Raw genomic sequence first — 13,369 nt, forward strand, 5'->3', positions numbered from 1 at the left:
GCCTCAGGGTATACATGTTAGTGTTTGGCTACGGATTTTTTGCAACTTTTTCTGGATGATTTTTTTGTGTTGACCTTCGCTCTTGAGTTAAATTCCTTGGCATCCATGTCTGAAACACATAATAAATGGATTATGATTGAAAAGCCAATCATAATCCTCTATATTAATCACCTTCCATCAGTCTATTAAAGACTACTGCTTAGCTACTCACTAACCCACTGATACTGCAGCCTGAAACTAAAATTACATGGAGGGTCATAAATCCTCTCTAGTGTATAAAAGCTCAATAAAGAGGCCTAGACTAGAGGGTGCTGCAATATTTTTTATGTTTCTGTTTGATATTAAACAGTAGTATGTGTTATAACAGTTTTGTGTTTGAACTACTTGTACAGTTTTTAACGTCAGATCAGGTTATATTGAGTATACATACATTATATTGTGACATTAATACAGTTTTATCATAAAGTTAATGTTCAATTTTATTTGATTTAATTTTATGTGTTTTTCATTTGATTTTAACTTTTGATGAATATTTATGAGACATTGATTGACCAATTTGAATACTGATTGGTAAATTAAGTTTTGAGTGAGTATTTAAGGGATGGCTTATGTTTTATCATGCATTATCTGAGAAAGTTCCATTTGGAATGAAAAACATGGTGAGAAAGTTAAGTGTTTTATTTTTTTATCTATTCATTAAAGTTGAGTGCTTTCAGTAACTTACTGCAGCTCCAGGTGCTTTATTCACACTTAGAGAACTACCTTATACTTTATAAAAAAAATAGAGAAATCAGACAAGGTTTCACAGCTGAATAGCCATTCATGTCTTACAATTCTGTTATGTTCTTAATTTGCTTAAATATTCAGACTTTAACACTCTTGCAAACATTCTCATTTAAACACTAAGAGGAGTCAAAATGGAACAGATGTACAAGCATTCTTCACTTATATTTCTGTGCTATTCCCTTAACCTATTAAATATTCAAAGATTAACATGATTACACATATGCACATATGCATACATGTTCATAAATTACTATTGTTTCTAATTATGATTTTTACATGTCAAATATGCATGCACATGTTTAGTCACCATCAAGATATTTTGCATTTAGGAAAACTCATACACTTATGACATTTTAAACAACTGTATAGCAATTTTCACCTTAAGGTTTCATACTCTCCCTTCAATCCCTTTTAATATTTAAATGATAATTGCCATTGCAAAAATACATATTCCAGCCCTTGGGGAAGACAGACAGAAAATTAGACATTTATAGTGCTATTCTCCTTCTGTAATATTTTGCTGCTTGTTCTGCATAGACTTTGAAATAAACTCAGCAAGTCATAGCTGTGAAATATAAATAGACTTACAAGCATGGACATTACAATACTAGTAGAAGACAGTTGAAATGAAACAATTATGCAGCCATTCTTGTCTCACAGTTATTTGCTATCCCTGTGGTTGCAACCATATATTCATAGATTGTACAATAAACAGACTTACTCTAGGTTTTTAACCAGGTCATATTACATTCAGAGAGACAAAAAAGAGACATAAACTGCTCAGGAAAACTAACAGAACTGATAACTACAAAGCCATTATCACATTACAGATTTAGGTTTCCCCAACATCTTGTCAAGATGCATGCAAACGTTAATACAGTTGTAAATACATGACCCTCAACTACAAGGAGAACAGATAAATCATAGGCATTCATATAGCACACTCTGGTACATGTGTAGACTTTTAAAAAGCAAATGATAGCTTTAAAAAAATAAAAAAACAAGAAAATGGCAGCTTTTATTCTAACTTGTTCATAGGTTCATAGGTTTAGGTTCATAGGTTCGTACTAGGCTATCCGCCGTAGGGCATTTATAAGCCTAACCAGAGTGTGTGCGGCTTTCACCACCCCTTAGGATGAGAATACTATGCCCTTTTAGGGTTTAGTTTACTGTGCCTCTGTCTAGTAGTGACACAGAGATGACCCCCAGTGTAAACCTACGATCTCCCATCCACTCGTCAAGATTTCTCTTGAACAGAGTTAATGAGGGGCTCTGCCTAACATGGATTGGGATTCTGTTCCAGAGTGTAGGGAGCCTCTAGGTTATGAATCTGTCCCTCCAGCATGTCCTATTTATTTCTGTGTTGAGGTTTAAGTCTCTTGCTCTCGTGGCTCTGGTGGATTTGGATTTACTGAGGTGGAGCATGTCCATTAATTCCGGATTGGACATGGCCTTGTATGTCAGGCACAGATCACCTCTGAGTAGGCAGTATGCGACTGAATAGAGCTGGAGTTTTTTCAGTCGGGCAGCATATGACTTATGTTTAAGACCCTTTAATCTCTTGGTGAGGAACTTTTGGGGTCTTTCCAACTGCTGCAGGTGTCGGGTAAGATACATCCCAAATGGGGCATTGTACTCAATCATTGGTCTGATAAGAGAAGAGTACAGGGGCACAATGACCTCTCTTGATCTAGATGTGAAACCCTTCATGATAAGGTGGGCAATATAGAAGGTCTTCCTAACCACTTTGGCAATGTGAGTGTCAAATGAGAGGTTACTGTCAACCTGGGTCCCTAGGTCCCTGATTACCTCTTCCGCACTTAATGGATTACCACCTATGTGGTAATTTGTGGGTACCTTGTTTTTCCCAAAGGGTATGACTATACATTTTTTGGCGTTCAGCTTAAGGCCATGGCTCTGGCACCAATTATCCATTTCTATGAGGCCTCTCTGAAGGATGTTTGTGTCCGCTGGAGTATCAATTATGGCGCCCAGTTTGCAGTCATCTGTGAACTTTGTCAGCCACAATCCTCCTATGTTTGCCTGTACCTCGGAAAAATAGATGCCGAACAAGAGGGGTCCCAGAACTGAGCCCTGTGGGACACCGCTTGTGACTGGCTTAGAGTCTGACATAGCTCCAGCAACTCTGACCCTGTGGGTTCTGTCCTTGAGCCAGTTTGCAACCCATCTTGTGACATATGGGTTTACATTTAAGCTGGTGAGTTTGTCTATGATGCCCGAGTGGGGTATTGTGTCAAAGGCTTTTGTAAGGTCAAGGTAGGCTGTGTGAACTGCCTTACCCTCATCAATGGCCTTAGTGACTGTTTCAAAAAAGTCAATCAAGTTCAAAAGGCAGGATCTGCCTTTGACAAAGCCAAATTGGGTAGGATCCAATGTCTGTAGGTCCCCAATGTCTTTGTTTATGAGTTCCATAATGATCCTCTCCATAGCTTTGCAGACCAGGCTCGTCAAGCTTATGGGACGGTAATTTCCAGGGTCCGTAGAAGCACCGCCTTTGTGAAGTGGGACCACTGTTGCCGTACGCCACTCATTGGGTACGTATCCTGTAGTAAGGCTAAGATTAAACAGCAGCCTTATGTGTGGGTTTAGTTCCTCTTGGAGTTCATGTAGCACACAGCCCGGGACACCGTCCGGTCCCATTGATGCTGTGTTTTTAGCTTTAGAGAGGGCGGCTCTCACCTGGGCATCTGAGATGTTAGGGAGGCTACACTCTGCTGGGATAGTTATTTCTCCTTTTGGGGGGGGGGGGGAGGAGAAATTTGCACTGAACCTGTCTGCCAAAATGTTGGCAATGTCAGTGGGTTCAGTGTATTTTGTGTCATTTTGGACTAACTCTGAGCATATCTGGGAGTTTCCACCTAGGTTTCTAACATAGCTAAAGAAGGCCTTGTGATTCTCTTTTGTGTCTTTTGCGATTTTTCTCTCAAAGTTGGCCTTGGATGATTTTATGAGTGATCGTAGTTTTTTGCTAGTACTGATCAGAGATGCCTTCCCTTTTAGGGATTTTGCTCTGTCATGTAGTAGCTTCCTCCTCCTGTTGTAGAGTTTGTTTATGGCTGGGGTCCACCAGACTGGGCGCCTGCCTTTGGGGGAATGGGTCTTGGTTTTATTTGGGATTGCATGATCCATGCATTCTTGAAGGTGCCCGTAGAAGGCATTTGCAAAGGATTCAGCAGTGTGGGTTGTGGTTTCCACTAGCCCAGGGGCCTTGAAGGATACCACTTCAGTCTTGAGAAGTGTGAAGTTGGCTTTTGAGAAGTTCTTCACTGTGGTCTTTTGTGCAGTGGGTGGGGGCGGGATGTGGATTTCCAGTGAGATTAATTTATGGTCTGATCTTACCAAAGAGGGATATACTTCCAGTGTGGAGCATTTTGTCCCCATGTTTGTGATGATCAGGTCTAGTATATTGTCTCCTCTTGTGGGAATGGTGACCAGTTGTTCCATTGCATTTGAGTTTATGAATTCTAGGAACCTTTGGGCTAGGGTGTTGGGGCTTGAGTAATGTTCCCAGTCTATGTTTGGGTAGTTGAAGTCTCCCAATATGATGGTATTTGGAGAGACATTCATACTCTCCAGTGTCTTCAGGAAGGCTGTGTGGGGTTCCTGAGTTTGAGAGGGTGGTCTGTAGCATGCTACAAACTGTAAGGCAGTTTTGCCTATGGTTAGTTGCACCTGGATGGTCTCCGATGCTTCATGCGTTGCCACTAACCTGGAGGTGTGGGTATCTTTGATGAATATGGGTCCCCCTCCTTTTGTGGTTCGGTCCAAGTTTTTGGGCCAGAAAGCATGATATGAGGTAAAACCTGATAGTGCTGGGGTGCTCTCAGGAGCCTTGAACCAGGTTTCAGTCACTGCACAGACATTGATGTTCTCCATACTGAGGAGGGCTTCGAGGGCGTGCATCTTAAGGTTTAGACTTCTGGCATTGAGCAGCATTACCCTTAGTTTTTTTCCACTTGTGTTTTCTAGGGAGGTAGGTTTGTCATTTGAGCCTTGCCTAAAAAAGGCACTATGAGGGTGGCAAGAGCCTTGGCCAATATCCGGAAGCCCAGGGGTGACAGGTGCAAGCCGTCCCTTGTGAAGCAGCGTGGCTTGTCAAGCATGTCATCCCAAGCAGACAGACATTGGATCCCCTTAGAATGACACCAGTAATTAAGCCAATTGTTAAAACTGATCATTTTGTCTTTGTACTGTGGCATCATTCTTGGTGAGGGTAAGATGCTGCTCAGGGTCAGGGTCATACCGGCCTGGGCTACATAATCAGAGAGCTCCTCTATGTCTCTTTTCATGTAGTCCAGAGAGGTACATCTCAGGTCGTTCACACCGGCATGTACAATGACTGAGTCATATTTGTACTTGCTGTGGAGTGACCTGAGTGCTTGTGTTATGTGGCGGATTCTAGCTCCCGACAGGCAGCTTACTGTGACCTTTTCCTTGTTCAGTCTGGTGAGCAGGACGTCAGTGTGTCTGACTATGGAGTCACCTATTACAAGTGTGTCTGGCATGTTGTTTGGCCTTAAGGGCTGTGACTGTTTAGCACACTGACTTTGTGAACTATGTGTTGCATGTACTATGTCTTGAGGTGGCGGTTGCTTGGGTGTCTGCTTTGGAGGCCTCTGTTGTTTTGGTAGATTTTTAATCAGCACCTCCGAGTATGTTTTTGTGTGTTTATGTGTTTGGTTTGCAGTTGTGATAGTTCTATGTGAGACTGGGTTTGTGGTGTGCGTGGTTACCTTCTTCTCCTGACTGGTCTTGCCAGTACTGAATTGAAAGAGCTCAGCCTCCAGTTTGGCTATATAGTTGCATCTCTCGCATAGATTTGTATTTGTTGGGAGGAGGAGAGGGTTGTCTGTGTACATGAGGCAATTGTAACATTGCCTCAAGATTCCCAGATTCACCAGCTGAACAGGAGAGGACGCTAGCAACTGACCCTTCGACATGCTAGAAATAGTGAAAAAGATTGCTGTGTAACTGAGTCAGAAAGGACCTATAGGGGAATGGGTACTCAAGGGAATTTAGGTGAATGAAGTACTTTCTTTTGTTTAAGAGTGCTTTACCTGTATAAAAAAATGCTTTAGGAGCAAGTGCTGAGCTTTTCAGATAGAGTATAGGCTGTTTAGATTGCAAGTAGAACAGTTCTAAGGGAAAAATTGAAGAGCAGACTTTACAGAGCCAGAAATAGTTTAAACTTGATTAACCGGCGCTGCCCGATGCTGCTCTATGAGCAACTTTGTGCTAAAACGCGCTAAAGTGCGCAAAAGCGGGCTTTATAGCAGGGGGTTGAACAGAGCCAGGAATTGACCCAAAATGGCCAATAAACTACAAGTTGCTGGGCTGGAACCAATCCTCTAGGGACAAATAGGTTGCTCAGTGCTCCCCACTCCCACTGGTGAACAAAGAAGCTTCCTCTTATCCAAATAAGGGTATGGATAGCACAGGAACTAAGACAAAGCCCAGAGATCAGCAAAATCTGAAGACTGGACTATTCTAGTTCAGAAAAGCAGGAAAACAAGGATATATATATTTTTTTTCTTTTTTCACAGAGAAGGGAGAAAAAGATACAGTAACAAACAGTAAATGCTATAAAACGGCTAGCGCACTTTAGTGTGTTAGCCTAACAATTAAATTAACTCAATTTCTCAGATAAACACAGATAACTATAGACTAATGGGTCTACTTCATCTGATAGAAATTCATTTGACTGAGACCATAACACCAAAAGTACAAAATAATGAAAACTCATTTGAATGAAACTCATAACACTGAAACATTACAGTAAAAGGTATATGCCTTTTTCCCCACTGTAGTGCGATCCTGGAGTTAGTATATATAGTTGGAAGGGTGGAGGGGCACAGCCCCCCACATTAGTTGGTGCAGGGGGGCCATAGCCCCCCACATAGTTTAGGTAAATATTGTTTTCTGCAAAGAGTTATTCATTGCAGTTATAAGTATCCATGTGTATGGTTTAAAATGTATGAAGTATGTGGAGGGCTATGCCCGCCACAACCCCCATTGTGGGAGGATGTTTCCCCCACACCCCCCTAACTATATATACTAACTCCAGGATCACACTACAGTGGGGAAAAGGGCATAATCATTTTAATTTCATCATTCAGTGTTATGAGTTTCAGTCAAATGGGTTTCAGTGTTTTGAACTTTCGTTGTTATGGTCTCGGTCAAATGAATTTCTATCATATGAAGTAGACCCAGACTAATGTAGGCAGCATAATCATCACATATACCCCTACCCGTGGATGAATTTGTTATTCTCCTACATTCTAAACTGAAACTTCATTAGAACTATAAAAATACATGGTCAGTGTTTATAAAATACAGAGAATAAATCATAAATATTCAAACAGCATGTGCTGCCGGATTTATGAACATTGAAAAGAATAACAGCTTTTAGTAGCATCTTTTAATGCAGATAAATATCCTTACCAAAATACCAAAAGTATTTATCCATCTCTCTCTCTCTCTCTTTATCCATATCTCTCTCTCTCTCTCTCTTTTAACTTCCATCTATCTCTCTCCCTCTTTATATATACATACATATATATATATATATATATATATAGGTACTATGTCAATCATCAAACTGATAAAATGTTGGTGTCACTAATACTGACACCTTAACCTCAGTAAACAAATGTTGACATGCTTCCAGGCATGCTCTGAGGTTATTCCTTGAACTATGCTGATTTTAAAATAGTGTTTTTGGAGGGTCAGGCCTCCCTGCACCTCCTTGCACCTTGGGAAAAGGGTATATTTCCTAACCCTAGGGATTGTCTGATCTCACACAACTGTCAGTCGTGTTTTGTCGACCAATGTATATTGACAAATCAGAGGTTGATTTAAACTTCAGTCAGCTACTCAGAAACATATATATATTTACATTTATGTGTATAGTCATAAAATCATAGTAGAAAGTGTTACTTTCCTATGATCTAATACCTCTTCTTAAACATGTAGTCAGTAACCAAATTATTGTGAGGGGTCATGACAAGAACAAATCCAAATGCAGTACACATAATTAGTCTCACTCTTCCTCCATGTCATGTTCTTCCACTCATCTTTAAACTCTACAATTCTACAGAAGCTCTAGTATTGACCTACTAAAAAGTTTCTACATGTCTAGTCTCTCCCACGTCCATATCCAGTACATGTAATCTAGCCATTGTTGACTTCACATTGTTGAATGGTTGAATACTCATGTACCTTAGTTCTTGTCCTGTATACTCCTTTATGGCATCCAAAAACTAGTATCTGCTGTAGCATAGTTGCTAAGATATCATGGTTGAAACAAGCAGGTTAAGCTTCAACAATACACCTAGTTTTGACAACTAACATAATACCTGCTCTTTCTTACACCATGAGACAAAGTGTGTATGCGTGTGTGTGTGTGTGTGTGTGTGTGTGTGTGTGTGTGTGTGTGTGTGTGTGTGTGTGTGTGTGTGTGTGTGTGTGCGTGCGTGCGTGCGTGTGTGTGTGTGTGCATATCTATAGATAGAGGGACATATAGATATGAGACATTAAACCAAGGCCTGATCTGCCTGAGTTGGTGGTAGCTCAGATGGATGTAAAAGATCCCACATCACTTACTGAAAAGAGTAAGGATAACTTTGTGTATAATATAAATAATATATAATTACATAATAATATATCATACCCTTACATTCTATTTGAATTTCTACAATATTTACAACATTCACAACACTTACGATGTTTACAATATTTACATTATTTCAATATCTTATATCTTCAAATTCGTGAACTTTGACATCTTTTATTCTATTCCTCCATCCTTTTCTCCACAGCCATCTTTATATTTCAACCAACACATCTTCATCATTCCTATTTTTATTATACAGCACTTCATCACATCTTGTTTCCCACACCATCGATATCTTATCCCATCTGTCAACTTCACATTTTTGTCATATTTACCATACAATGTTATATTTATGTATATACTTTGAAAACCTTCCCACTTATACTTATTTTGATTTTTTTTCCAAAAGTCTACATTCAATTTTACAATCCAAAAAATGTTTGTCATTTCTTCTTCATTGCAATCTTTACATTTTCTGTCTTCAGCTGCTTTATATTTTACATTATTTTTACAGGCAACTTATCAAATAATCTACACAAAAAATTCCAGCCTTATAGAAATCTTCAGATATTTCCATTTTATTGTACTTTTATTACATCATCTTTCCATGGATATATAAACTAATATTTATGCATTATAATATTATATGATTTCTTTCTATCATTTTAACTTCCTTGATCTTAATTTTCCTTAACTTCTTATAATCATATTTTCCATCATCTACTTTACTATCATTTTAACTTCCTTGATCTTACTTTTCCTTAACTTCTTCTTATAATCATATTTTCCATCATCTACTTTTTTACTTCCTTTTCCCTTTCCACAGTTTACATTTCACATACAGTATTTTCCTTAACAAGCTATCTTCCTTAATATTTTAATGCACCAGAAAGGTGTACTGATTCAAAATATACAAATGGATTTTTTTTAAATTCATCCTTCCTTCTTTCTTTTAATATATAATTCCCCATCTAACTGGATTGAGCCTTGATCTCCAAATAAAACTATAAAAAGTAAGAAAATAAATCTCTAGCAATTCTTTTTTCCATTTTCCAGGAAACATAAATGCACTCCCCATACTGTATATCCCATCTTTCACATTATTCATGTTTTTTAACATAGAGAGAGAGAGAGAGAGAGAGAAGTAGATAGATAAGAGGAGGGTGAAGGCATGCCCGAAGGCAGGAAGAGAGGAGGAAGGTTAGGAGTGTAGCAGTGAGGGTAGGAACTTTGAATGTTGGCAGTATGACTGGTATAGGAAGAGAGCTAGCTGATATGATGGAGAGAAGGAAGGTTGATATAGTGTGTGTGCAAGAGACCAGATGGAAGGGAAGTAAGGCCAGGTGTTTAGGAAACGGGTTCAAATTGTTTTATCATGGTGTGGATGGCAGGAGAAATGGGGTAGGGGTTATACTAAAGGAACAATATGCCAAGAGTGTTTTAGACGTGAAGAGAGTGTCTGACAGAGTGATGTTTATGAAGCTCGAAACTGATGGTGTAATGATGAATGTTGCTAGTGCATATGCTCCACAAGTTGGGTGTGCGATGGATGAGAAAGAGAAATTTTGGAGTGAGTCGGATGAAGTTGTGGTGAGTGTACCCAAGGGTGAGAGACTAGTGATTGGAGCGGACTTTAATGGGCATGTTGGTGAAGTGAACAGAGGGGATGAGGAAGTGATGGGTAGGTATGGTGTTAAGAAGAGGAATGCAGAAGGTCAGATGATTGTGGATTTTGCGAAAAGGATGGACATGGCTGTGGTGAATACATATTTTAAGAAGAGGGAGGAGCATAGGGTGATGTACAAGAGTGGAGGAAGATGCACACAGGTGGATTATATCCTACGTAGGAGGGCCAGTATGAAGGAGATTGGAGACTGTAAAGTGGTGGCAGGGGAAAGTGTAGTTAAGCAGCATAGAATGGTGGTCTGTAGAATGACGTTGGTGATCAAGAAGAGGAGGAGGAGTGTGAAAGTTGTGCCAAGGATTAAATGGTGGAAGTTAAAAAAGGGTGATTGTGAAGTGGAGTTTAGGGAAGAGTTAAGACAGGCACTGGGAGGCAGTGGAGAGTTACCGAATAGCTGGGTAACTACAGCAGAACTAGTAAGGGTGATTGCTAGAAAGGTGCTTGGTGTGACATCTGGACAGAGGAAGGAGGACAAGGAGACCTGGTGGTGGAATGAGGAAGTACAGGAGAGTATACAGAGGAAGAGGCTGGCGAAGACGAAGTGGGATTGTCAAAGAGATGAAGAAAGTAGACATGAGTATAAGGAGATGAGGCGCATGGCAAAGAGAGAGGTGGCGAAAGCTAAGGATAAGGCATATGGAGAGTTGTATGAGAGATTGGACACTAAAGAGGGAGAAAGGGACCTGTACTGATTAGCTAGACAGAGGACAGAGCTGGGAAAGATGTGCAGCAAGTAAGGGTGATAAAGGATAGTGAGGGAAAGGTACTCACAAGAGAGGAGAGTGTGTTGAGTAGATGGAAAGAGTATTTTGAGAGGCTGATGAATGAAGAGAATGAGAGAGAGAAGGTTGGATGATGTGGGGATAGTGAATCAGGAAGTGAAACAAATTAGCAAGGAGGAAGTAAGGGCAGCTATGAAGAGGATGAAGAATGGAAAGGCTGTTGGCCCAGATGACATACCAATGGAAGCATGGAGGTGCTTAGGAGAAATGGCAGTGGAATTTCTAACTAGATTGTTTAATGAAATTTTGGAAAGTCAGAGGATGCCTGAGGAGTGGAGAAAAAGTGTTTAGGTACCTATCTTTAAGAATAAGGGTGATGTGCAGAGCTGCAGTAACTACAGAGGGATAAAACTGATCAGTCACAGCTTGAAGTTATGGGAAAGAGTAGTAGAAGCTAGGTTAAGAAGGGAGGTGATGATTAGTGATCAGCAGTATGGTTTCATGCCAGGAAAGAGCACTACAGATGTGATATTTGCTCTTAGAGTGTTATTGGAGAAATACAGAGAAGGTCAGAAGGAGTTGCATTGTGTCTTTGTAGACTTGGAGAAAGCATATGACAGGGTGCCTAGAGAAGAGTTGTGGTATTGTATGAGGAAGTCGGGAGTGGCAGAGAAGCATGTAAGAGTGGTACAGGATATGTACGAGGGTAGTGTGACAGTGGTGAGGACTGCAGTGGGAGTGACAGATCCATTTAAGGTGGAGGTGGGATTACATCAAGGATCAGCTCTGAGTCCTTTCTTATTTGCAGTGGTGATGGACAGGTTGACAGATGAGATCAGACAGGAGGCCCCGTGGACTATGATGTTTGCAGATGACATTGTGATCTGTAGTGAGAGTAGGAATCAGGTTGAGGAGACTCTGGAGAGGTGGAGATATGCTCTAGAGAGCAGAGGAATGAAGGTCAGCAGGGCTAAGACAGAATATATGTGTGTAAATGAGAGGGAGGGTAGAGGAATGGTGAGGATGCAGGGAGTAGAGTTAGTAAAGGTGGAAGAGTTTAAGTACTTGGGATCAACAGTTCAGAGTAATGGTGAATGTGGAAGAGAGGTGAAGAAGAGAGTACAGGCAGGGTGGAATGGGTGGAGAAGAGTGTCAGGAGTGATTTGTGACAGACGGGTACCAGTAAGAGTGAAAGGGAAGGTCTACAAGAGGGTAGTGAGAACAGCTATGTTATATGGGTTGGAGACAGTGGCATTGACAAAAAGGCAGGAGTCAGAGCTGGATGCGGCAGAGTTAAAGATGTTAAGATTTGCACTTGGTGTGACTAGGATGGATAGGATTAGGAATCAGTATATTAGAGGGTCAGCTCATGTTGGACAGTTTGGAGACAAAGCAAGAGAGACGAGATTGTGTTGGTTTGGACATGTGCTGAGGAGGGATGATGGGTATATTGGGAAAAAGATGCTAAGGATGGAGCTGCCAGGTAAGAGGAAAAGAGGAAGGCCTAAGATAAGGTTTATGGACGTGGTGAGAGAGAGGACATGCAGGCGGTTGGTGTGACAGAGCAAGATGCAGAGGATAGGAAGAAATGGAAAGAGATGATCTGCTGTGGCGACCCCTAATGGGAAAAGCCGAAAGAGGATGATGATATATATATATATATATATATATATATATATATATATATATATATATATATATATATATATAAATATATATATCTGTCTCTCTCTCTCTCTCTCTCTCTATATATATATATATATATATATATATAGGTCCATGTCAGATGGATGAAAGCACACTTCAATAGAGACCACATCACCGAGGCCACTCCGCTGACAGGATGAATCCCCGACAATGGTAAGAAGTGCGGACTGAGAGTTAGTCCCATTCCCCACTGTAGTGCAATCTCGGAGTTGGTATATTTAAGTAGGGGATGTGGGGGGCTATACATGTTGTGATGTGGTTTTTGAGTGTATTACAGAAATGGGAATATATCCCATTCCATAATACATTGACTTACTGTTGTCTGGGATTTGTTCTGTCAGTGGAGTTGTTTCGATGATGTAGTTTTCGTTGAAGTGCGCTTTCGTCCATCTGACATGGACCCATACATATATATATATATATATATATATATATATATATATATATATATATATATATATATATATATATATATATATATATATATATATATATATATATATATATATATATATATATATATATATATATATATATATATATATATATATATATATATATATATATATATATATATATATATATATATATATATATATATATATATATATATATATATATATATATATATATATATACACACACATGTATATATTATATACACCTTTTTATTACAGGATGAATAGAATAGTTTCTACTAACTAACTTATTTATTTCATTCTAAATTTTTCTCCATTGTTCTCTTATATTTTTGCTTTCAAACCTGATCCTAATATATTTATTTCATTTTTAGCAAAATATATTCCATTTATCTGTTTTATTTCACCAAACCATTTA

This window comes from Protopterus annectens, chromosome 3.part1 (assembly GCF_019279795.1).
Source record: "Protopterus annectens isolate FY-2018-M chromosome 3.part1, PAN1.0, whole genome shotgun sequence".
In the NCBI taxonomy this organism is placed as follows: domain Eukaryota; kingdom Metazoa; phylum Chordata; order Ceratodontiformes; family Protopteridae; genus Protopterus; species Protopterus annectens.